The 26,626-nt window shown below is 43.6% G+C and overlaps 1 protein-coding gene across 2 annotated transcripts in view; it reads left to right on the top strand.

The window, feature by feature from the left end:
• LOC123779055 (ral guanine nucleotide dissociation stimulator-like) overlaps nucleotides 1-26,626 on the top strand; it is a 97,324-nt gene that overhangs the window by 46,641 nt on the left and 24,057 nt on the right. For both annotated transcript variants that reach the window (XM_087860470.1, XM_087860471.1), the window contains exons 3-4: nucleotides 21,113-21,280; nucleotides 22,543-25,745. The gene's annotated coding sequence lies outside the window, so the exon portion shown is untranslated. The remainder of the gene's footprint in view (nucleotides 1-21,112; nucleotides 21,281-22,542; nucleotides 25,746-26,626) is intronic.

The following is a 26,626-nucleotide window of genomic DNA, read 5'->3' as shown; positions in this document are numbered from 1 at the left end:
TCCTGTGCAGCTCAGGGATTTGTGTTGTTGGCAAGGAGAAGCTGCAGAAGTTGCCGCTGAAAGAATTACTCGAAATGGCTGTCTCTTCCCCCTAGGCAGATCCCCTGCCCCAGAGCACAAGAGGTGAAGACTAGGGGGCGGGCTGGGTTTCGGCTCCCGCTGCCCCGTGGCTGGGTGCCCTTGGGTAGACACAACCTGCAGCGTCTTTCGTGGTGGCCTGACAGAAATTCTGGGCCTTGAATCAAAAGCCAGGAAGGACATTTATGCTTACTTCAGTTTCACCCAGACATCTGTAGGCTGCACACATCCTTCCTGTCCCACAGAGAGCTCATCTGCCTTTGACTCCTCCAGCCTGTCCTTTGTCCGTGCTTTCTCCCCGATGATGTCACTCTCCCGTGCTTGATACACAACCTTCTCCTGGGATCCAGTAGTCTGAAGGGGAGGCTGACCACGGGCAGGTGATGATGCCTTTAGTGTGGACACACTGGGTCCTTGACAGGTTTTGCATATATAGGACACGTTACTTATCTTTTCTCATGAGTAGGGATAGGAACATTCTTATTATCAACAGCATCATGCCCTAATATAGACATATTTAGTATACGTAGGAACTTTTTAAGATGTGCCTTATATTACAAGTAATATGATGCTTTCAGTTAATTGCTAATTTAAAAAAACAGTGATTTTCTTTAGCAGTCATTTGCATGTTAATAGCAGCCTCATTAAAAATTATGAATGGCCTGAAGTGTTGAGAAGAGTGCAGTGGTTATCATGAGCACACCTTCACGTAAGGGAGCGGATGGTCTCTGCTGTATTCCCATGTGAGTCTTCCATATGTGCTGCCCATTTACATCCCTGTACGCACGAGACCTCCACAACCGTGAGAGCACAGGTCAAGACTCGGGGTTACGGCTTCCTTGCCCTCGTCCCAGGATAAGCTTCATCTTTGCGAGGCAGCCTTCCCTGCCGCCTTCAACTCTGAACTCATGGGCACGTGTGTCAGGAGCATTAGGTTTGGGGACTATTTTAGATTGCTGCATTGTAAGCGACAGAGAGCTCATAGTAGATTGGGTAGGCCTAGCTTCCAGTAACTTCTCCTACATCATCGATACTATCAGAAGCGTGGCCTTCATTGTATGTTTCTAACTGTGTTTCTTAAGAAATGACATGAAGTTGTAGCCTGGTCTAAACCAGTATGCTGTCCTGGGTTCAGAAAGTGGGACCCCCTCCTTAGGTCTAGTTCTCAGCACGTGACCTCCAGGGGGCGGCCGGAATGCTTGGTCAGGTTTTGGGGGTGCCGCAGAGGTAGAGCTGCAGAAATGCATGTTACGTTTCCGTGCCTCGGTTATCACTAATGAAAAGGGAAGAGCCTCTTGTGTTTTATTCAGAACTCTTCCTTGTTCATAAAAATACTATTTGAGAAAAAAGATTCCTGAGAAAAATGAAGTAATTTATTTAACTTGATACTCTTTTTACCAAAGATTTCTGCTAACTAACTAAAAGAAATGCACATTGCATTAATTTTTAGCATACAGTTGTTTTTTTTCTGTTTGTTTATAACAGTCATTTTTGTGGGGGGTATGTTTTAGGGCATCATTCAGAAGATAGTGGACAGTCACAAAGTAAAGCACGTGGCCTGCTATGGATTTCGCCTCAGTCACCTGCGGTCAGAGGAGGTTCACTGGCTCCATTTGGATATAGGTGTCTCCAATGTGAGGGAGAAGTATGAGTGGAAGTAAGATTACATACCTACTTTGGCGTGACTCACACTTGATTTGTTTGCATATTAAATCACACACAAGAGGATGAACGTCTTTGCTTAATTTTCTTACTGATTGTAATTACGACTCCTGTGTAAATACAATTGGCTGGTAATGATTAACCAGTGATCTCTTCTAGACTTCTGTTCCGTCTGTCTTTGTGGCACCACCGACTCTGGACTGCCTGAGCTTCTCAGGGGTTCTGTGGTGATGGCCTTTGGCTAGTCACACTTCTCTTGTCAGGACTCCTTTGTTTCAGCCTCGGCTCGAAGAGCTCAATTCCTCATTTTTTTCCTATCTGGCCTGTTAGCATTCTTTTGTGCAGCAGGACTTCCTGAGCCCTGAGGAGACCACATCTAATTATCTCATGAACAGGCAGCATGGCTCGCGAGCCGAGCCCGGTACGCTCCGGCTCGCCTGAGAGGACTGGGTGTGTACTTGACATTCACGTGCTACAATTAAATGAGGTAGTGACTCGTCCTGACCTTAGTGAGACTGCTGTGACTGAAAGTGAATTAAAAGGATTCTCTACAATTGTCCTTTCTCTGGTTCTCTCCAAAAAATAATAATTTTTTCCACTGTTAAGCAGAGCAACACGTTAGCCGGAAACCATATGTGTAAAACACTAGAGTGTGAGAGGAGGTGAGCCCCGTGCGCAGGCACCCTTGTTTTTGTAGACACAGTCACAGAGACAAAGGTGGTTGTGGATTGGGGACGGTACTCAGTGTTGGTCACTTTCAGTTCAGCACCCAAATCGATTAGAAGACACATTCGAAAAGAAAAACAAACATGTGAAGGTTAATAAATCTCTAGTCAAATGCGATCTTGTCCTAGTTACAGTTTACCAGAGAAATATGCTTGTATTTTCAGCTTTATCAAACAGCTGGAACTGACAAGCTAACAGGATATTCCGTGATAATATAGTTTGGTTGGGTTACATCAATGGCTAGCAGAGATTTGACCTCCAGCTCTTTTGCCAGTCAATCAAATAAGTGTTTAAAAGCCAGGAATACCTAGAAGTTAGTTAAAAATACCTGCAGGTATTTTTATTCCATACAATTCTATTACCTTCTTAATTTATATGGATAAGTCAGAGGCACAGTGCATTATGACAGTAGCCCTAGTGCTCAGTAAGATGCAGAGTGTAGACCGCTGCATATACAAGCTCTGTTTCTGTTCTTTTAAGCCAACTTATTTTGCTTGATATCAAGTAAAGGTGAGTGGGCACTACTCTTTTTCATGGAGCCTGAACCCTCAAAAGTAAGGCAAGCATAGACTGGGCGAGGTAGAACTTTGCCACACGCAGTGCTGAACCTGACGCTGACGGAGGTGGTGAAGATACCGCCACTGCTGTATCGTCACCGAGGCGTGGCTGGAGCCAGGCGCCAGGCCAGCTGTGCACTCTTTGTACATTTGCAGCCTGTAAAATATGTATGTCACATAGCTCTCCCCAGTCTTATAAGGTGAAGACGGAGGAAACAAGCAACAAACTTGATTTAAGTTCCAATTACGGACAGAGCTCGGGACACAGCTTTGACTTGAATGTAGCTGACTTCACAGTGCAGGCTTTTTCAATGAACGTGCCCATCTCAGGAGGACTGCTGCGGTTTTAGCTCCAAGAAGTGGTCTGACAGTGCACTGTCTGCACCAGTGAAGGTGTGTGGACAAGAGGCTGGAGGCACAGGTGGGCCCTGTAGGTGCTTCTGGGAGGGTTAGGCTTTATACTGCCTGTCCGTGCATGCCAAAGGAGGCGGAACGTAAAGTGTCAGTAAGAAACAGGAGACTATTCTAAAAAGAACCAAGTAGATTTGAAAAAAGGCCAAACACAAGTTCTAGAAACCACTGGATGGATAAAACAGCAAATTAGATATAGCTGAAAAATTAGTAAACAGAAGTGTGGATCTGAGAAAATTTTCCCAAAAGATAGCCCACAGAGATAAACATGTGGTAGGTATGAAAACACGTTATGTAGCATGAAGAATGAGAATGTCAACCCATTTCTGGGCAGGGCTCTCAAAGAGAATAGAAAGAATGAGGAAAAAGAAATACTCCAAAGAGATAATGGCAATAGCTGAGAATTTTCTAGAAGTGGCAAATACCAGAAGTCCTCAGGTATAGGACTAACGTAAGATCCCAAACAGGGTTAATGAAATAAATCTACACTTTGGTGGATTATAGTCAAATAGTGTACAAAAGAAAAAGAGATGATGCTAAAAGCAACCAGGGAAAAATTCACAATTCTCCACATTTCTCTCCAAGTGGTGAGAAAAAGTAACTGGCGACCTGTATTTGTTCGTCAGATTCAGTTGCCATTCAAGAGCAGGGTGACAGAGGTACTTTCCTCAGAGAGTTTGCCACCCTACAAACATATTTCAGGAGAAAGAAAAGTGATTTCCGAAGGAGGTTTTCAGATACAGGAAGGAGTACTAGGGAAAAAATTGGGTGGTTCAAAGTAAGCATTGGCTCTAAAAACAAATAATGATAAGAACTGATTTTTTTATATTAAAAAAGTAGAACCCAAATACTGGATGCATGTCAGAAGAGAGGCTGTCAGAATTGAAGCTATCAACCACGTTTTAAAATTATGTATTAAAAAATAAAAAATAAAAAAATTGTATATTAAGACAGCCATGAAACATTAGAAGTAGATTTTATAAGCTAAGTAATATGTGGGTGAGTAGGTGTTAGGGACAAACAGCAAGGATAGAAGGAAGGGACTGGAAAGCAGGACAAAGAGGAGTCACAGACTAGACTTTGGAAATAAGCTCAAGCAGACTAACAGTAACTGGTCAGAGATTGTTAGTGTGTGATTAAAAAATAGAGTCCAGCTATCTGCTCTTTATGACAGGTATCTAAAACAGTGATGATGAAGACATTTTTATGTGACTTACAGGAAGAAATATTTTACCTTAAGATGCGGTACACATATACATGTACGTGTCTCAGAACTATGTACATATAGGTCTACATATGTACTTCACAAAACCATACCCAGCCTCACTAGAACACTGAATTCTAAGGTTTTCATCCAGAGGCATTCTATTCTGTTTAATTTTATTTAGATAGATGGATGGTGCGCAGGTGGATGAATGGATGGGTGGGTGGGTGGATGGATGGATGGGTGGATGGATAGAAAGATGGATAGATGGATGGAAAGATGGATGGATGGGTGGGTGGATGGTGGGTGGATGGGTAGATGGATAGAAAGATGGATGGGTGGTGGGTGGATGGGTGGTTAGAGAAGGGGATGGATGGATAGAAGGATGGATGGATAGAAAGATGGATGGATGGGTGTTTGGAGAGATGGATGGATGGGTGTTGGGTAGATGGATGGATAGAAAGTTTGGTGGATGGGTGGATAGATGGATAGAAAGATGGGTGGATGGATAGATACAAAGAGATGGATGGATAGATAGATGGATAGAAAGATGGATGGATGGATAGAGATGATGGATGGTGGATGGATGGGTAGAAAGATGGATGGATGGATAGATACAGGGATGGATAGATGGATGGATGGATGGATGGATGGATGGATGGATGGATAGAAGGATAGATGGCTGGCTGGCTGGAGAGATGGGTGGATGGATAGATAGGAGAGGGATGGATGGATGAATAGACAGAAGAATTTTCCTACCTACTCACCAGGGGGATGAGGGGATTGGTATTGCTTTATTAAAACCCTGTTTTAAAAGTTTCAAGACAGAAAAACATTCTTAGGGATATGGAGAACAACCACATAGTAATAAAAGGCTCATTTCACAAGAATTTATGAAGAGTAGAAATAGATGGAACAATTAAACTTGTAAGTTTCTAAAAACATTTCTCAAAATACATAAAGCAAAAATAGTAATAAAAGATTAAAACTTAGCTCTCCTAATAATTAAAAAGAAAACAAACAATAGTAAACAATTTTTAAATTATGATTTTCACTATCCTTTTTAACATGGAAATACAGAGGCCTGCACATGGCAATGTGTTAATCAGTTTGAAAACACATTCCTAAATAGTTCATAGTTCCAAGTAAAACTCCCAGTTTGCTGAGGATCTGGCTTGCTGCCTTTTTCTATACCTCCCATGGGCTCTTCCCCTTCGCACTGCAGTCCACCTTCCTTTAGGAGCTGATGCTGTCAGTCATTTCTTACCTAACAATGTTCTGTGCTTCACCTCTTGCGTGCCCAACCCTCCTACTTTACTGACGATTCACTGTCTTCTGCTTAGCATTTAAATTTGGGGGCTGCTCCAGTGAACTTTTTTCCTCGTTCTTGTCTCTATAGACCAGCCTTTGGCATCGAAATCACACTTTCATTCAATAGACCTACAGGAAACCAATAAACCAATTTTTGCCTAACCAGACAAAAATCCTAAAAGCTGGTAGCTTGGGGGAGCAGTAATAGAAGGAGTGAAAAGCAGTTATACAAGGATTTTTTAAGGTAGAGCTCATAGGACTTGCTGAAAAGTCTTTAAAAGTATACACATCCAGGGAAATATGTAAATCATTTCTGCAGAGGCTTCCAGTAGTTCCTCATCATCCGTGGAGCCAACTCGAGAGTCCTGATCATCTCTCAGCCCCATCTCCTTTTGCTCTCACTCCCCTTCCTGCACTCCGGCGGCTTGCACTCTGACATTTCAGTGTTCCCTTTTCAAAAGTACTGGGTCAGGATCTTCTCTGCCGCCAGCTTTCTTGCCTGGTGAGTGGGACAGACTTTTATCTTGGAGAACTTTCCACCTGCTCCACCCTAGCCACATGGCTCTCTTCCTGGTTCTTGAACAAGCCAAGTGTGTATTGCTCCTTGGAGTCTTTGTACCTGCTGGGACTCTGGTGAATGTGCTCCCCTGCCATTTCCAGCATGGCTTAGACCTCCCATCATTTAGGGCGAGTGCTCTGCTCTCCCCTCTTCCTGTGGTCTTCTCCAACCGTTCTGTCTGTAGGGCCCACTGCCGATCCACTGGATGACTTTTCTCCCACAGGGCCTTGGTCTTACTGTCTGATCTGTGCCTCGTTTCTAGCTAGTTGTGCCTGGTAAGTAGTAGGCACCCAGTAAAAACTTTTTTTTTTTTTTTAAAGATTTTATTTATTTATTTGACAGAGATAGAGACAGCCAGCGAGAGAGGGAACACAAGCAGGGGGAGTGGGAGAGGAAGAAGCAGGCTCATAGCGGAAGAGCCTGATGTGGGGCTTGATCCCGTAATGCCGGGATCACGCCCTGAGCCGAAGGCAGACACTTTAACCGCTGTGCCACCCAGGCGCCCCCCAGTAAAAACTTTTTAAGTGAGAAGTGAATTAGTGGTGGTGAGAGTGTCAAGTAAGAGGAAACACAGTATGGTGGAATAGTAACGTGTATTCATTACTAGTGTGTGTCCGTTGCAGTGTTTTCACACTAACACATGTTGCTTACTATGTGGAGGGCGTTGTGCGAAGCACTTGGCTTACTTTACCAAAATTAATTCTTACTATGATAGTTTTATCAAGTGGGTGGGTACTCACCTTTTTCCACTTCACTTGTGAGAAACCTGCTGTTCTGAGAGGTTTATTAACAGCTTCCTTGACATCCTACAGCTTCCACTGGTGGAGGGTAGAGAGTGGAGTCCATGTACTCACCTATTTCTTGTCTACTCCTGTGTAAGACAGGTCGGACAAGAAATGAACGATTGATAGTGTTTTCTCCTCGCTAGCAGGCATCTTCTCAGTTCATGGGTGGCTTTGTGAGGGCAGCCGCACGCCTGGCTTTAGTTTTGAGAAGTAAGGTCTTAGTCAAAGGACTCACCAGAATAATTGGATGTCAATCTCCATTCTCGGGAGGTTTTTGAACATAGATTTTTTTTCTTTTTGGACTCTCTGCTATAGGCTCTGTTGATATGGTCCAGTAATCCTGAGATAGAAGCGTGCTCTCCTGAGTCCTCAGCTCTTCAAACACCTCTGTGAGCTAGCTTGCAGCACACAGTGGGTTGTAACTGAAGCAGGCAGTGTGACCTCACAGAGGCATCATGACTCACCACTGGGGAAATGAAAGGGCTGATTTGATAAATGGCTCTCCTTGTGGGAAGAACAACAAAGTTAGATCCTACCTCAAGTAATACACAGACACCCACTTGAGATGGATCAAGTGAGACAAAGTTTCATGGAAAATAGAGTTGACTGTGTCTCTGGTCCTGCAGTAGGAAGATTTAATACCCCCAAAGTGTTCACTATAAAAGGAAAGAAAGCAGATTTGACTTTATTAAGATAAAGAACTTCTGTATATCAAAAGGTATATTTTTAAAAGTGCAAAAAGCAAGTTGCAAGTGAGAGGTGATATTTGCCACATATGTAATGAACAAAAGACGGTGTCAAGAGTTCTTCCGGTTGATATGAAAATTGCAGACAATTCACTAAATGGGCCAGAAACACGACGGTATCGTCATAAAGAGAACACAAGTCTGGCCAGTAGTCATAGGCAGCCACTGTCGGCTTCATTCGCCCATTAGGGAGATGGGAATCTGGGCCGCACGATCCGTCTGCCACTCTCCGCGTGGCCAAAAGTAAGTTGTTGACAGTGGAGAGGCGGTGGCTCCAGCAGGCTCTTGCCTGCACTGCTGGTGAGAAGGTAAATGGGTACAGCCATCTGGTGAACAGCTTGAAAATCGGGCGTTGCCCACTCTATGCACTTCCACTGCAGATTTTGTCCTTGAGAGACTCTTAGGTGTCTGTTCCGGGCTAGAGTTGCAAGAACGTCATGCAAGTAAAAATGAACGAACAGTAGGGATGTGCAGCAGTATGGACGAATCTTAGCTACGTAACTTCGTGGCAGAATTGAGTCTTCCAGGAAAGTGTTGTGAGTACACTAAGTACCACTGAACTGTACACTTTATAAAAAGGCTAATGTTTTGTTATGTGAATTTTACCTTAATTAAAAAAAAAAGTAAGTCCCAGAAGATGACATACAGCATGATAAGCTTTTGTAAAGTGAAGAAAAAAAAACCTAAAAGAATATTGTTGGGAACACATCAGTTAAGTAAGACAATGTGGCTCATGTAAGTAAAGGACCAGAGGGAAGTCATCCAGAGCCTCTCTGGGAGGAGCAGCTTGCCCCCCAGTCTCCATAAGGGAGACACCCCAGGACGTCACAATACCGTCCTAATCGATACTGCAGCAAACAGTGTCCTGCAGTTTTGAGAGATTTCCACCAGACAGATTTCAACTTCGAAGTTTAGCACTTAGATCTTTCTAATGAACCAAATTTTGGTAATTAAATTTGGGTATCTGGAGTCACCTGTGTAGAGTGGTCTGTTTGGCTTAGTCAGGTATAAATAGACTGTCTGAGCTTTGGGGGAAATGGTCCAGTCCTTTTGATTGTCGAATCCAGGGCTTCGAGGGCCAGGTCTGAGACATGGCTCGTGTGGCCTTTGAGAAAGTGTTGTGGGGCTTTGCCGAGCAAGTGCAGAGTACCCTCCTCATTGTTACCAAGACACGGTCCTACTTAGCACTGCTCTGTCCCTGCCGTGTAGCAGCCCCTCGCTCTGCAAGGACACCACTGGTTTCAGACCTTGGCAGGAGAAAAAGTCTTTTATAGAGAGGAAAGGTGCCATTTTTCAAAGATGACAAGTGAAAATGAATAATGATAGTTTAGGAAGCTTTCATTTATGCTTCATGGTTTCCTGTGTTACCTTGAAATGACACTGCCTCTGCTCATGCCTTCATTTAAAAGTAAGTCTTTCATTGTAATCCTGCATTGCTGAGATTTAAAGCAGAAAGACAACAAAGAGAGGAGCGCTCTGACAGGTTTGGAAGTGATGCCTTTAAAATGAGGACGGACTTTCAGTTTGCTGGTGTTAAACATGTACTGGATGCTTCTGCACCAGATACGAGCAGCAGGGAGATAGGTCAGTGTCCGTCCGTTTCCGGTGGGTCTGCGGCCACAGATTGGCTCCAGAGAGGCTGGCTGGAGAGCGGTTCTGGTGGGTGTTACGGGTGTTGTTACCACGGTTATGGAACAATCAGTCTGCGAATTTCTTTTGATTCTCAATATGTATCAAAAGTTGGAAGAATAGTTGACAGAAGCCTTGCATACTCTTCACCTCGCTCCCCTAAAATGTTGAAACTTTCATAAACATAGTATGTAATTGAAACCAGGAACTTAACATGGATACAGTGCTATTAACTGATCTACAGATGTTACTCGGATTTCCACAGGTGTCCCACTTACCATCCCTTTCCTGGTCTAGGATACCGTGTGGCTGTTCACGGTCTCCTTACGTCTTCTCTAATCTGGGACAGTTCCTCAGTCTGTCTATGTCCTTCATGAACTTGACACTTCTGAAGAATCGTGGCTGGTTATTTGTACCGTGTCTGCCAATTGGGGTTGGTCTGGGGTTTTTTTCATGGTTATATTGACGTTGTGTGTTGTTGGCAAGAGTACGACAGCCAGGCTGTTGAAGCCGTCACAGCACAGCTTATCGGGAAGTCTGTGATGATGAGGCGACTCCTTTTTACAGGTGATTTGCACTTGGATCATTTGGTTTAAGGTGCTGGCCAGGTTTCTCCACTGTGAAGTTACTGTTTTCTCTTTTGTAATTAGAAGTACGTGCTGGGGGATATATTGAGACTATGCAGGTATTCTGTTTCTCATTGATTTTCACCCATTAATCTCAGTACTATTGATGATTCTTTCTTACAGCTATTACTGCTGCAATTTTTCCTAACGATGAATTTCTATCTCCATCCTTCTTTGAGGATTTTTAAATGGAAGTCTGTTGTAAGAAAGAGTTGTCCAGTACCACGTTATTTGCAGGACCCATCAAGAAACAACAATATCTGTGTTGTTTCTGGAGATTGTGGTTTGTTTATTTCCTACACACAGACTGGCTAGCTGACCCTTCTCAGTATCAAGGTTAACAGATTCTTTGTCCAAACACTTCCTACTCCACCTCGCCATTAGTTGATTAGCTTATGGATATCTTGGTGCTCATTGTTGGTGGTAAGATTGAGGAGGTTAGTGTCAGTGGTCTTAATAGGAAGTTATTTCTTAGAAGAAGCAAAAGGATGATTTATTTGGGGCCTGTTATATTTAGCTGCTATGCAGAAATCCATGGAATGGCAGACAGCAGAATAGTGGAAATGTGTCTCAGGATGCAGCCAGGCTCTTAGAATGGTAACGGAAGGGTAAGGAGAATGGTAAGTTTCATGGACGAGAGGGGAGTGGGGATGTCAGCACTCGTGGGCGAGTAGGCTGTGGGGGTTGGGTGCTGTGGTTTAAGGACTGAACCAGGGTGATGGAATGCGATTAGATCAGGCAACCTTGGGCAGTTCAGCAGGGCTGTGGGGGGACAGACAAGCCAGACTGTACCGATTGAAGCAGGGACCAGAATCCTTCCCACGATCTGAAGAGCTAGCCTGCCAGCACAAGAGTAAGGTCAGTTCTCTTCCTCTGTTTTTGAGCCACAGGGGCCTTCTCTTAGTTTCATTCTGCTCCGCGGCATTTGTGCATGTACTTGCTGCAGAGGAATCCCTGTCTGCCTCTTCCTACCTGTGGGACCTTGGGCCACTTACCTAAAGCCCTGAAGCGTTTTTCCCATCAGTGAAAACAGGGTGAGATACTAACCTGGTTCATTACTTCTCAGCCAGGGTACTGTGCTCGCCTCCGGGCCTCCTGCTTCTTCCTCTGGGCCCTGTTGTCTGTCCTACACACTGTCACCTGCCTGGTCTGAGAAACGTACATCGTGTGACGACCCTGCTGTGCTCCCAGTGCTCCGAGCTCCGTAGTCAGGACGTGCGGGCCCTCTGTGATCTGCCACTTCCCGATCCTACCTCTCCCTGCAGCCGTCCTACTCAGTGCTTGCGCTCTGGGCTCGAGCTGCCTTTGCCTTCCCACTCATCCTCTAGCCTCAGGGCCGTCGCCCATTCTCTTCCAACAGGTCAGAACTCTTGTCCCTGCACATGACTGAACGACTCCTTTCCTCCCCTCAGATCTTCATTCAGATGTCACTGAATCAGAGTGTCCTCTGCCAGCTGCCCTGTGTGGAATAATGCTTCCTCACTTGTTATTCACCCTTAACTCGCTTATTTGTCTTTGTCACGCTTACAGCCACCCCACGGATGTTTGTGTATCTGCTGTCTGACTTTCACCACAAATTGTATATAAACTTTTAGAGAGCCGGCACTTTGCCTGCTCTGTTCACTGGGTCTTCCCAACCCCGGGAGCTGTGCCTAGGATGCGGTTGGTGCTGGAGTCAGTATTTGTGGAGTGACTACTAGGGTGATAAGTAATCCGTGGAGCCCGCGATTATTGTGTGCCGGTGCGTGTGCTCGGTGTTCTGCGCTCCCGACAACCTTGCCAAGACACCAAGGTGCAGAGAGGCGATGGCAGACCGTGGATGGGCCACGGAGCCAGAGTCCCAGCCCAGGCGGTCCCGGTGCAGAGCCCACGTCCTTCCTGCTTCTGTCAGGGCCACGGCTGACTACAAGGAGGCTGTGGGTCACGTCCTCATAACCATCACTGTCAGGCCCTGAGTAGTCATGATGTGTCCGTTGAGGCCATCGTCAGCATCGTCAGGGTGCTGGCTGGTCACAGCAGGGGTGTGCAGCCAGGCTGCCCAGTGTTTGATCCAGAGTCTGTTTCCTTATCATTAAATGAGATGACATTCCTAGTGAAAGCCTCCTGTGTCCTGTCTGACCCTGAGCGTGCAGCCTCAGGACCGACCGCTACTGCTTGCAGAGCACCGTCTCCTGGCCTGCCAAGCGTGGCTCGGGACCGACCGCTGCTGCTTGCAGAGCACCGTCTCCTGGCCTGCCAGGCGTGGCTCGGGACCGACCGCTGCTGCTTGCAGAGCACCGTCTCCTGGCCTGCCAGGCGTGGCTCGGGACCGACCGCTGCTGCTTGCAGAGCACCGATTCCTGGCCTGCCAAGCGTGGCTCACTGCACTCTGTTCTCTGACAGCTGCATGGCTTAGGAGAGAGTGCATGTGAAGTGCCTGGTAAGTCCTCGGTTCAAAACGAACTCTGGTGTGCTTCCACAAATGACCGCCCCACGCAGAATATCTGCAGTAAATTGTTGACCTCGCTCTGAGTAGATGTAGAAGGGAAACTCGTTGTTCAGCAGTTGTGTATTTTAATGAAGATGGACACTTAAGACTCTTAGCAGAACTTGTGTGTACCTTGCATTTTTTCCACCCTTAACTGAACCAAAAGAATTGTATTTACTACTTTGTTTGCATGTTTTCCTTGTGAGACTATTACATTTTTTTAAACGTCAGTAATAAAACTTTAGAAAAAATAGATCTTCTTATAACGTTTGGGTAGGCAAATATTTTATAAACAAAACATTAGAAGAATTTCCTAAAAAGGAAACGAATAAATAGGGCTGCATAAAAATTATGAACTTTCTTCCTCAAAAGATAACATTAAAATAAAAAGATTTTTAAAATAAGTTTTGCAAGATACCACCAAGAGAGTGAAAGACAGGTCTTGGAGTGGCAGAAGATAGGAGTCTAACAATGGCCTCGTGCCCTGAATATGTAAGGCATGCCTACAGGTCAGATGGGGGTTGGGGAGGGGGAATGACAACTCTTTAGAAAAAACAGGTGTTTCACAAAAGGAGATTTCCAAAATGGCCAGTCATCAAATGAGGGTGTTCCCAGTCCTCTCTACACTTACTGCCGTAAATATCAGTGACCACGGTGAAAGAGAAATGCCGGGTGGAGGTGGGGGTGGAGAGGATCCAGAACACCCCAGGCTGATGGGACTTTGAATTGGTGTGGCTTCTTCAGCTCCCGGATAGGTGACATCTGCTAACGCAGGGGTGTGTGTGTGTGTGTGTGTGTGTGTGTGTGTGTGATAAGTTCATGAAATTGAGGAGACTTGTTCTTGTTCTTTTGCGCATAGTCCTGCAAGAAATACTACTGATGAGTTGGGCTACATTACTGGACTGAATAATGATCCCTCTAATCCTGTTTTTAATTTCTCATGCGGAGTGTTGTGATTTTGTGTATGATTCTTTAAGATTTTGTTTTTGTAAAATTCCTACATGTGGAGGGGAAATTCTATATCTGAGCAAATCATTCCAAAAATACCCTCACGTGTCGGAAAGGAACTTGAAACCCAGAGGTAGGTGGGAAGAAAGCTCTTGCTGAATACTCATCAACCAATGAACATGGCAAAGAGGAGCCCCAGGCCGGTGTTGTCCCAAGGGCCAGAGGGAGCTCTGTGGAGGCTCTGCAGATGGTTGTACTTTCCCTGCAAACACGCATGGCATGAACGTGTGATTGAGGTTTTTATGACGTAAGAGGAAAAGTTGGCTGGGGAGGGGAATAAGGGGAAAGCAAGGGATGACGCTGGTACAGCACCCTGGTGGTGGCCACTGTGGTGAGTGAAAAGGGAGGGGAAGTACAAACAAGAAAGCAGGTGCAAGTGCGGAAGAAGACGGCAGAGAGAGACCAGAGGCCGGGCAACGATTAGCAGCCCTGAGCTACAACCGGGGCTGGCTCTGCCCCCCCAGGGGCATTGTCCAGAGACATTTTTGGTCATCACAACTGGAGGGAGGGCAATGCTGCTGGCCTCTAGTGGGTAGTAGCCAGTGATTATTCTACAGGCATAGGACAGGGCCTGCACTAGCCCACGACAGGGAACATCAGGCCTCAAATGTTAGTCGTGCTGCTGTGGAGAAGCTCTGACAGAGGAAACAGAACCCGTGGTACAGCGGAGAAGACAGCAGACCTGTGGTGTGGGCTGGAGCCACTGGCCACCTGCATCTTGGTACCGGTGCCCTGGGAGACAGAGCCTGGCTCTTTTGTGGGTGTGTGCATGTGATGGTGACTAGCTGTTGAGTCTGGGCACACGCATTGAAGGTGAGGCCCCTGAATGGCAGAGACCTGTGGTCCGTGGGGAGAAGGGGAGGAGCCCTGTGCACACACGTGACCGGTGCATGTGCAGTATGAAGAGCTTTCCGAGGAGGGGCAAGACTTCTAGATAGCGATGAACCCTTTCACTTCTGAGACTGTCATTAAGGAAAAATCAACCAACAATGAAAGTCCCAGTGTAATCCACAGCAATCTGGAGGTTTTCACGTATTTTGTATTTTAGTGAATACGAAGGTTCGTAATATTCTCACTCCCTGACTGTGTCTTCTCTGTCTCATTTCCTGGCCTCTGTTTTCTTTGACCCCAGATTCCAAGAATTGACCAAGTTCTGGGCTTGAGCCTCTTCTGCTGTAAGTCCACACTTGCCTCCTTCGGGCTCGGAGCCAGCAGCCATGTGGCGTGAGACTCTCACTCAAGCTTTTTGTCTGGACCTTGCTTCTTGTTTGCACACTTGCCTTTTAAAATGCCCCCTGGTGACGTTGACTGACATTCTAGTGGTGTCTTAATGATGATGAGGCCAGAGCTGAGCTTATTTTCTTCCCTAACATCAGCTTCTCCTCATGACTTGACCACTTCTTTAACGGGGCTCGTGTCCTTGTGTGCGTATTAATTTCAGCCCTCCCATGCTGCTCGTCTCCAGCTCCTCCACTGAGCCATCCCTGGACAAGCCATGCAGGGGGCTTTCGCACTCCTGCTCCCTCCTTTTCCTTTGGCCGTGGTTAGCAGCATGCTCCCTGGAGCCCCACACCTGCTGTGTCATCCCTTTCTAGCCTATACTGTATATGTCATGCTGACAAAACATTGTTTTATCATAATAGTCCAGGACTTAAAAATCTACCCTAGTCTGTCCATTAACGTTGCCCTGTTGCGTTCTGTTGTACCCACGGAAGGTACCTCTAACCATTTAATTTGAGTTCAAGTGATCACGGTCATATAATTGAGGATAGAGGTCATATTCTTTATAGAGTAAAGGACTAGATCATAGTATTTCAGGCTTAGTTTATCACACGGACTCTGTTACAGCTATTTAGCTCTGTCTTTGTAGTGAGAAAGGAGCCATGGACAGCACATAACGAAGAAGCGTGGCTGCGTTCCCGGGGAACTTTATTTAGGAAAGTCACTTGGCAGGCTGGATTTGGATGACAGGCCATACTTTGCAGGCCCTGATCTGTAGCAATGTTTTAAGCTCTTGGACGCCAGTGCTTACTATAAGACTAGATATGATTGACAAAGCTTGTAAATTTTGCACACGAGATAATGCTAAACTGATGTGGTTTTACCTTTATTGTGTAAACTGTTAATTTACTATACGGAAAGTTTTGTCTGCATCCATTATTGACATTGCACCGCTGGCAGAGGGTGCTCTAAATTCTGCATGCCATTTAGTCCTCACTCCAATCTAAATTCAGTTCTGAAGTAGCTTGGGCCAAGTAGGTAACTGCAGACTACTTATGACCGAACTTCTGAGACATCTTTGTGCCGTGAAGCCAAAAAACATTTTATTTACACCTTCTCATTATTCTTCATCAAATCTAATTTGAAAGCATGTATGTGAAATTTAAACTGTAAGGCTTGTGCATGTGAAAATACGAAGTAGAGATTCTTGAAGGGGCATGGGTTTTAACATTTGCATTCTATTGCCCTCTTGTGGTCAACGATGTATTGTTCTTTTTGGGGGGGGCGGGATTTTTTTGTCTGTTCTTTTTTTTTTTTAATTAATAATATTTTTTATTCTATTATGTTAGTCACCATTCAGTACATCCCTAGTTTTTGATGTAAATTTCCATGACTCATTACTTGCGTATAACACCCAGTGCACCATGCAATATGTGCCCTCCTTAATACCCATCACCAGTCTATCCCATTCCCCCACTCCCCTCCCCTCTGAAGCCCTGTTTGTTTCCCAGAGTCCATAGTCTCTCATGGTTCATTCCCCCTTCTGTTTACCCCCCCTTTCTTCTTCCCTTTCTTCTCCTACCGATCTTCCCGCTTCTTATGTTCCATAAATGAGTGAAACCATATGATAATTGTCTTTCTCTGTATTGTTCTTTTCAGGATGGCAAAATGTGACTTGTTTCCTAGTGATTTCGTTTTCAATTTTAAAGTGTTCAGAGACTATTTAATATTTAGGCCTAAAGGCCATTAAGGTTTAAAATGTGCATTCAGGAAGCTCATGTTCTCAGTGAGGGAGGTAAGATGTGTGTGTATGCACCAGAGAACAGTGCATGATGGAAGAAGGTCAGATGTCCATGGGTGTGGTGTCGAAATAAATGCTGACAAGGGGCCCCGAGCGCAGAGAGGCTCGTGGCAGGGGCTAACTGTGCAAGTGTCCTTGGCCTGGATGGTTTGGTAGGATGCAGGCCGTGGAAACAGATGGTAAGTGAGGGGAGACGAGGTTCAGTGGTGCTCAGGGCAGCCTCAGTTTACTGCTGCCCCCAGCAGGCAGGCTAGCAGTGAGTGGTAGAAGCTTCAGGTGGGGCAGTTCTGGTCTCGGGGTCACTCCGCTGGAAACTTGTCTTCTTACCAGTGTTTTTCTTACCTGTTGTGACCATTTGTAGGTCATGAAGTCAACGTATCAAAAGCCAGTCTTTTGGGGCGCTTGGGTGTCTCAGATGGTTAAGCGTCTGCCTTCGGCTCAGGTCATGATCTCCAGGTCCTGGGATCAAGCCCCACACTGGGCTCCCAGCTCAGCGAGGAGTCTGCTTCTCCCTCTCTCTCTCCCCCTGCTTGTGCTCTGTCTCTCTCTCCCAGATGAATAAATACAATCTTTAAAAAAAAGGCCAGTATTGTTTTAAAATAATGGAATAGAATAGAATAGGATGGACCGAAACATTTCAGAGTACCCTGCATATTCTAAGGATTAGTATTTCTTTGTAAACCTTCTAAAACAACATTTATTATCCAAATGCATATATGTTTCCGTAAAATGTCTTACTTAGGTTATGGGTCTGAAAAGTTCAAAGCACTGCTCTAAAGGTTATTTGTCGATTGTGTTGTTTTGTTGGTGTTGGTTTTGTTTTAAAAAATAACTTTATGTTTTAAAAAGTGAATGTTCATTAGACAAATAGAGTCCCAAGCCAATCACTCAAAATACTGCCATTAAGCAACCACTGTTGATGTTTGTAGAGTATCATTCCAGGTATTCCTACGTGTGTCTGTTTGACTGCTGGCCTGGCTAGCTAGAGAAGCAAATAAGAGCCTGGCAGAGCGGAGATGGGTAAGGCAGGATATAAACAGAGAGCAGCCTGGCAGACAGACAGGAAGGCTTACAGAGGAGCTGATGGACGTAAACTAACTCATCTAACACAAAGCCTTGCTTATAATAAAGTGTTAAATATCTCATGTAATTTATTGGATACCATACTAGAAGTGAAAAAGAGAATGGTTATATGGGTACAAAACGGTAGTAAGTGTATCAGGTGTTTATCCTTGCGATCCCAGGGCTGACTGAGAGCTGTAGCCACTGCCACCGCCCAGCGCCACAAGAGAGTGTCATACTACATATCCCTAGCCCAGGAAAAGATCAAAATTCAAAGTACAGTTTCTACTGACTATGCATGACTTTCGCACTGTCATAACGTTGAAAACTTCTGAGTTGAACTGTCCTAAGTTGAGGACCATCTGTATTGGAATTCCGTATTATGAATATATTATTTATATGTGTACACATATATTATCTCTTTCATATTTATTATTTTACCCAGTTTTATTCTTTTATATATATATATGCATATATATTTTTTATCCAATTAGAGTTATCCAAATAATTACCTGTTTATTGCACTTTTATCTCTTCCTAAATCTCTGATCCAGAATTATTTTCCTTCTGCCTAAAGAATAACTTTTAGTATTTCCCTTAGGTCAGATCTCCTGGTAAAAGTTTTTCTCATTTCTGTATCTGAAAATTTCTCTATTTTGCTTTTGGTTTGGAAGTGCAGTTTTTCTGGATATTGAATTCTACCCGGGCATCTGTTCTCTCTTTGCGCATTGAATATTTGTTGCATTGTCTTTGAGAAGTCATGTGAGGTCACGTGGTTGCTCCTTTGGAGGAAATGTCTCTTTTTTCCTCTGGAAGCTTGTAAGATTTTCTGATTGTTCTTGGTTTTCAGCACTTTTACTGTAAGGTACTCTGTATTTACCCTGCTTGTTTGTGATTCTTGAGTGTGTGGATTGACATCTTTTACCAATTTTGGCAAAATTCTCGGGCATTCTCTCCTCAAATATCATTTCTGCCCTCTTTTGCTAATCTTCTTTCCTTGTGCCTCTGCAGCCAAGTATAGGAGCAGCTTTTCATTGTGTTCTTTCTCTTGCCTTCCTTTCTGAGTAGGCCGTCCTTTCGTCTCACCGTGCTTCACTCTGGGTGTTTCCTTTGGTTTTTTCATCCTGTTTTCAGCCATGTCCATTCTGTTGTCAGTCCATACCCACTGAGTTTTTCATTTTGGTTATTTTATTTTTCAATTCCATTTCCATTTCTTTTTGAAACTTTCTTTATCCTGATCTCCTATGTCTTTAAAGTATTGTCTGGTTTTTATTGTGGTGTTGTTAATGTTGACTTCTTTTCTCATATTTCTGATTTTTAATGAACATGCTACATATCATATTAACCAGACAGTTTGTACAAATCATTTGGATTTTACTGTGACCTTATTTTCCTACAGAGAACATTTCTCTTTGCTTCTTAGGAGGAGGATAACATGATATACCTTTGATTTTGGATTTGGATTACCTCATTGTCTACATTTGTCCAAACTCATCACATGGTCCACTTAACATTTGTGCATTTCCTGATTTATAAATTTTATGTAAAGTAATTTTGTAAAGAAATTTTGAACTCTAAGGAAGTGATATGCATGTTGAAATGTTTAGGGGTGAAATGTACTGATGTTTGCAGATTTCTTTGCAATGCATCAAAAATAAAATGGGTTGAAAGAAGGATAAATAGGGGTGGGTTGATAGGTATGTGGTAAGCAAATCTAGCAAATGCTAATGGTAGAATCTAGGCGGCAGTACATGGTATTCACTTTAAAGTATTTCTACTTTATTGTATGGGTGAAAATATTTGTAATACAATTTGGAACAACATTAGAGTGGGACACCATTGTAGTTTGTCATACTCTTCTTTGTCTTTGTTGATCTTTCTTGAGATACAAGTCAGAATATTTGTCACATTGATATGTTACCTTCTTGTTATAACACAGACTCCTCTATTCTGGAATTTGATGTGACATCGATGGAAATGTATATATTGCATGAATCCTTGTTACACTAAAGTCTGCCTGTCATTGGATCCTGTAGCGTGAACATTAAGGACAGTATGAAATCTCTGAATCTTGAGATTTCAAGACCTAGAATCATCGCTAACTTACTTTGTAACCTTGGGAAAATATCTCATGTGTTCTGAGCCTCAGCTTAATTTTTCATTTATGGAATGAAAACACTTCTGTAGTATTGAGTTCCTCTCCTTTGTGTTTACCCCTCAGTCAGAAATATTCCTTAGAGCTAATACTCAAAAGGCAAATACATTTCTCCTTTACCGTTTTGTTTATATGTTTGGACTCTTACATTAAATCAGAAGTCTTACATGCATATGTGTAAAGAGAGTCTGTAATGTTCAAAAGTTCATGGGGTGCTGTGTGGCTCAGTCGGCTAAAGTCTGACTCTTGGTTTTGGCTCAGGCAGTGATCTCAGCATCATGGTATTGAGCCCCGTGTCAGGCTCTGTGCTCAGTGCTGGAGTCTGCTTGCTCTCTCCCTCATCCTCTGCCCTTCCCCTGCTGGGCACATGCTCTCTCTCTCTCTCTCTCTCTCTCTCAAATAAATGTGAGAAATCGGAAAAAAGAAAGTTCACATCAATGTGCACAGTGCTACAGCTGGCCAGAGGCTCTCCTTCATGTGTTTTCTGCGAGCGGCATTCACTAGCATACCAGTGAGCACAGACACCTGAGTACAGTCTTGACTCATTGGTATGCTGGTGAATGTGGGCTCCCAGAAAGGGATGGTAAGGTGGAAGGGAGGGGCGAAAAAGAAGGAAGGAAGAGAAAGACAAAGGGGAAGAAAAAAGAACGGCTCCAGTTATTAGCCAACTTCTGTGGTGTAAATAATCCTCCCGTCACCAGCACGACATCCCTGCACATGGAGTTAGCGGAGGTGTGACAGTTGGCTGCAGCTGGCTGCAGTAGTCTGTCTGTTGTCTTATACTCAGTTTCTAATTCATTGGGCTGTACAACTGTTATGGTTTATGTAGCCACTTAAAGTATCTGTGTAGGCGTGCGTGTTGGCTCTTTTTGTGAAAAAAATATTCAGAATACAGAAGTTATTTGTAAATTGCATGACATTTTCTGGCCCAATTGAAAATGCCTTTTTTCTTCAGCAAGTTTGGTGTGCACAAAAATATCTGGCTCCGTATGTTTCAGAGGAAAGTCCGAACTTGGTGGTGGTGATTAGAAATGTCTGTTATGCGTCTGTTACAGTGATCTGAGCAGGTGTGGAGTTAAAGGGAGTCTTCTCTTTTTATTTTAGGCGTTTTTGTTGCCTTCCTGTGACATCGCTGTAACAAGGAAGGTAGTTCCAGTGTACAGAAAGTGGATCCTCCAGGACAAACCTGTGTTCATGGAAGAACCAGATAAAAAAGAAGCTGCCCTAGAAGATGCTGAAAAATTAGGATTTTCAGAGACTGACAGCAAAGAGGTAATACGTTGTCGCTTGTTTCAGTTGGGAGTACACATATTTTAGCAAAGTCTACCCGATCGGGCGAGGGTGCCAGTCAGTGGGGCACAGGCCAGCGGGGCTCTTTTATCGTAGTTGCTGCTCTCCAGTTGCTGAGTTCCGTGAGGACCTGCTTCAGTGAGGCTGCTTCTGGGCTGTCTTCAGGATCATTGGTCACCTCCTTCCCCTCAGGCTAGGTCCGGCTGTGCATGGCAGCTTCGTCATTCACTGTGGCGGCAGAGTTGTTTTATGAACCATCGTATGTTCACACGTCTGCGTATGAGACTAAAAATGTCACTGCCGTATTGGTATTGACATGTTTAAACAAATAGCATTTGAGAAACTAAATTTAGAATGTTTTGGCAGTCTTGTCTTGTGCAGTGGCCTGCCCAGAGCAGCCGAAAGGACTAACCCAATAATGAGTGCTATCTCCTCTCTTAAGAAGCCTCACTTCAGGGCTGGGTGCTGTCCTCAGAGTGAGTGCTGCTGGAATGGAACTTTTCGTCCTGGTTAGGTAAAGCTAGAGGCTGGAAAAACCTAAAACGACACAGTGGGATCTCTTCCTGAAACAAAATATCTGTCATGTTTCTATTTCTGGCATGCTGTTTTGAAACTAGTCTGAGTAATTATTTTTTTTAAAGATTTTTATTTATTTATGCGACAGAGAGACAGCCAGCGAGAGAGGGAACATAGCAGGGGAGTGGGAGAGGAAGAAGCAGGCTCCCAGCGGAGGAGCCCAATGTGGGACTCGATCCCGGAACACCGGGATCACGCCCTGAGCCTAACGCAGACACTTAAGCACTATGCTACCCAGGCGCCCCTGAGAAATTATTTCTAAAAGTGGGTGTTGCAGCAATTAACAACAAACATTTAAGACTATTTGTAATCAAAGGCATATCACTTTTAAATATCTATATTAATTCCATAATTTTTGATTTTTTAATATTGGTGAAATCATTTTAATAACTGGTCATGAGGTCAAAACGAATAGATAAGCAAATGGAATTTATCACACATTTTAAAGGTCTGTTTTAGAGACTCATTCAGTCACTGGACCTGTGTTTATTTCTTCAGCACATACTAAACACTAGGCACTGTTTGAGATGCTGGAGGTGGTGAACAAAATGGAAAAAAGACTCGCCCTTCTAAAATCTCTATTCTCATGAACTTTGGTGAGTGTAAGGAATTAAATATGTGAACATGTACTTCTTCCCCCTCCGTTAACTGGTTTTTATCTCCTAAAGACCTCATCTGACGGTTCTCGTCATAAGCGATCTTCCAGTTGGGGACGAACATACTCCTTCACGGGTGCAGTGAGCAGAGGATGTGTGACGCAAGAAGAAAATAAGAACAGGAAAGCCGGGGCCCAGGCTATGCTGCAGGTACGTGGCTGGCCGGAAACATAAAGACCTCCGGTTGGAGTCCATTTGAACATTTTGTTTATTGTGATAGCATCATTAAAGTACAGTGATATTTGTATCTACCTGTCAGTAAACAGCTCTTAAGTTCTCATTCTGAGTTTTCTTCCTGACCGCTCATCTTCAGTTTGTAAAGATTCTTTTCTAGTCGAAGGAGACCTATGAGCCGGTTGCAGGTTTTTGAGAGGGATTATTACGCAGTGAATGTGAAATGACCGAGATCCAAATCTTAAAAAGCATGTCCTGAACACATATGGGGAGTTAGTCCGTCATCTGGACTCTAATTTGCAAGACAAGCATGGTGATTCTATAATCCCATAAAGAATATTCTTCTTAAAAATTGCCTGTTTGATGATAAATGCTGTACTTTTTAAATCTTTATCTATATGAATATACAAAATAGAACCAGTGCCATTTGGGAACATTGGAAAGAACAGCTTTGGCTGATCACTTAATCTTCCCAGACCTCAGGATTTTACCTCAAAAATGGGGATTGGGAGATTGATTACCTCTTGGCTCCCATCTAGGTGGAAGGTTGTTAGGTCTCTAAGTGAAAACACAGAATGCCTCTTTTTCCCCTGCTCCCTGGCGCCCACCCTCTACCCCATATCCACCTGAGCTAGCATAGGCATAGCTTGCCTGTTGCCCAATTTTCAATGACATGCTTTTGTCATCCATCTCTCAGTAGGATTCCTTGTCATGGTATCCTTTTTGCTTTCAGGTTCATTAGCAGTTTAATACTCTGTAACTATTGAATCTTCTCATTTTTCAGTGAAAATCAGCAAATAATTGGAAATCAACTTGAAACAAAATGAAGATGATTTTACTTGAGTAGCTTCAGAGAACTCTGGTGCCAGTTGTTAGGAAAATCTGTGCCCTCACCAGAGAAGTGCATGCCGGAGTCCCTAGCCTGTGTCCCTTGGTATTCCTTGTCCTCCAAGTGGATTGCCATATGCCATCCTCAGCCATCCCACTGCCAGTATCTCCCTAGGTTCAGGAGAGTATTAATTTGTTTTCTGAAAGGATCAGTTACATCGACTTGGCCAGACCAAGAAAAAATACTTTCCACTTGATTGTAGCACAACAGTGTTCAAAAATGTTTAGTTTGGATTCTAATAGCTGTGTTTGTTCTCTTTGTATCCAGTATCTTTGGTCCTTTCCTTGGTTCATTAGGAAAAAGTGGCCAAGTACAGGTTGAATAAGCTAGTACTCTTCTCCAGTTGCTGTTGAGAGGTACAATTTGGACGTATTAATTTCTTTTTAATTTTTACCTTAACCAGTACTGACATGGTAGTGAGAAAGATTCATGGAGTTGGCGTTTTGATCTTTTTAAAAAAGAAAATGAGCGGAGAATATAATATATGAAGACTCCTCACTTTTACTTGGGAGTATGCAAAGTTTCCAATTCACATCAAGAAACCAAATACCTTGAGGGAAAGATCTGTCTTGCAGCAGATCGTCTATGCCCTACGTCTTCCAAACACATGGCCGCGAGGGGCAGCTGGGTGGCTCAGTCGGTTAAGCCTCCGACTCTTGATCTCTCAGCTCAGGTCTTGATCTCAGTCAGGGTAGTAAAAAAATAAAGTGGCCACTAAAATTATACTACCACTGCTAGAGTTGGTTAGTCAAAAAGTTCTTTGTTTTCCTTTTTCCCACTTGAAAGCTAGGAAAGTCTTCACAATTGCTGTTATCATCTGTTACCAATTATTACAGTGCTTATTTAGTAATTCTTTCTAGAAAAGTAGGCCCTGACACCTTTTTAATCTTGCACAAGATAATCTTAGAGGCTGTCAATATCTAAATTCACCCACTTGACTTTTGAGCATGTTTATTTTAATTTCTTCAGTCCGTTTGTGCATCTATTTTAAGATGTTGTGTTGATAGATTTCATTCCCAGGTGAGCCAGAGAATTCTGTTTGTTCCCAGATCCTTTGAATTTGTACTGCTGAACACAAGGGAGACTTAAGAAGGCATAGGATCTAGGTAGATGGTACCCATCCACCTTCATCACCAGACTGACAACTCAGTCTCCTAAACTGAAGGGTCACTGGAGTCGTCTGTGTCAGTAGTAACACAGTGGTAACTTTACTGTAGTGCCCCTAAGCAGTCACTTACGACTACGTAACAGGCCACATCTGTGCGTCTCACAATTTTCTACTGAAACACCCCTGACAGGAACTTGTACCCCAAAGGTCTGAGGTAGAGTGTAGAGCTGTTGGCTGGTCATCTAAGTTTTTTTAAATCTGTTTTTATCTCAAGAATTCACATAGGTTTTATATCCTACTGCCTAATATCGTTCTCCTAGTCAAGGTATATGCACCTGGAAGCTATGTACTGTTGACCATGTGGCCTTGCCGGTTTCCTGCCTCCCTACAGCTACTAGAGATCTGCGCCCGTGTTGGGTGGTGCTGGCCGTGCTTCCTACCTGCAAAGTTCATGTGCTGGGAGATTTCACAGCAATCAGATGGTTTTTCCCAGCCACTGTCTGACCACTGCTCCTCTTCCTCTCCCCGTCCCCGACCCCAAAATTTCTCACCCAGAAGCAGTGATCCTATCTTACTGTTTTCCCCTTTTCTTTTGAGGTAATGTAAAAAGAAGTCTTCAGAAACTTTTCTGATTCATAAATTTTCTAAAGTTGCACTATTAATTTGTATTAATAATTTTTTTCTAGGAAAGGTCTTTCAAGTGTGTCAGGTGATTCTAAGAGAAGCATTTTAAAAAATCTTGAGTATGTGTTGGTACCACTTGCCTTAGTTGAAATGACTCCAAGGTGATTGTTTAGTAGAGGGAAATTAATATCATTATCTTTAAGAAAAATTTGTTCAGATTTATGTGTTTAGTTCCATTTATATGTTTACTGTAAAATTTGTTGATTTCAAGGTATTTTTGACAAATGCAGCAAACGTCTTTTTGTTGGAACCATGTCCTGAAGTTCCCATGCTCTTAAGAGAACAAGCTGATGCCTGTAAAGCTGTTTTGATTATTTGTAGGTGCATGATAATGGAGCTTACAATGAATAAAAAGACATGGTAAGTTTATTTCAAATTCATTAATTCTGTAAAACATGTTTCTGTTTTTCAACATAATAATTAGAACGTGAAAGCCTCCACTTACTGATGGCTTTACAAAGTGAACAGTAAGATGATAATCAATCTTCTGTAACAGTTTCTGTGAATTATGAAGAAGGTAAGTATCCAGCACTTTGATAGTTTATTTTTATTATTGGCTTTAAAAATGTTACTGAATGAAAAGTAGTCATATTACTTAATAGTAGATTTTTCCATTTTAAATTGTCATCAGACTGCTTTGTGGAAAAGCAATGCAACTGGTGTTTTCTATCATTCTTCATAAGCCCAGGAGCGGTTGTTAATTGCTCTGAAATGCTGTTAACTGATTTTTATTGCTTCCAATTTGAAGCTTTGAATTCACTTTGGAAAACCAATTATCTGAAATGACAGACTGTCAGAATGACCGAATAATAGTACCGTCAAACATATAGTGGCATCATGAAAATGTGCTTATGCGAAATGTTTTCGTTTTTCTCCTTTGTTTTTGTTTGGTGTCTCTGTGTTTATAATACCCCGAAAGTACACAGTGCTGTGGGTTTTTCCCATGCCCCCGTCCCATGATGAGCACATCACTCCAGCTTAGGAGGTGCTTTCAGATGTTGTCAGCAACAGAGACCTCAGAGCCACTCTGTAACCCTCTTTCTTCATGCCCCTCAGTTCTAGTTGTAAAATGCCTCTCCAGCCTGTCCTTTACGTGTTCCTCCCACCCATCGCTGCCCTGGGGCGGCCTGGCTGGGTCAGCCCTGCTGTCAGTGGGCTTTGGCCTCTGTGCTCAGTGCTCAGGGCTGCTACAAACCAGCTCTGGTGGCCACTTCCCTCCTGGAAGTCCTCAGTGGGGCCCC

Source organism: Ursus americanus, unplaced genomic scaffold, assembly GCF_024610735.1.
Source record: "Ursus americanus isolate L20-20 unplaced genomic scaffold, mUrsAme1.1.p SCAF_65, whole genome shotgun sequence".
Lineage (NCBI taxonomy): Eukaryota > Metazoa > Chordata > Mammalia > Carnivora > Ursidae > Ursus > Ursus americanus.
This window is presented reverse-complemented; position numbering and strand designations above follow the sequence as displayed.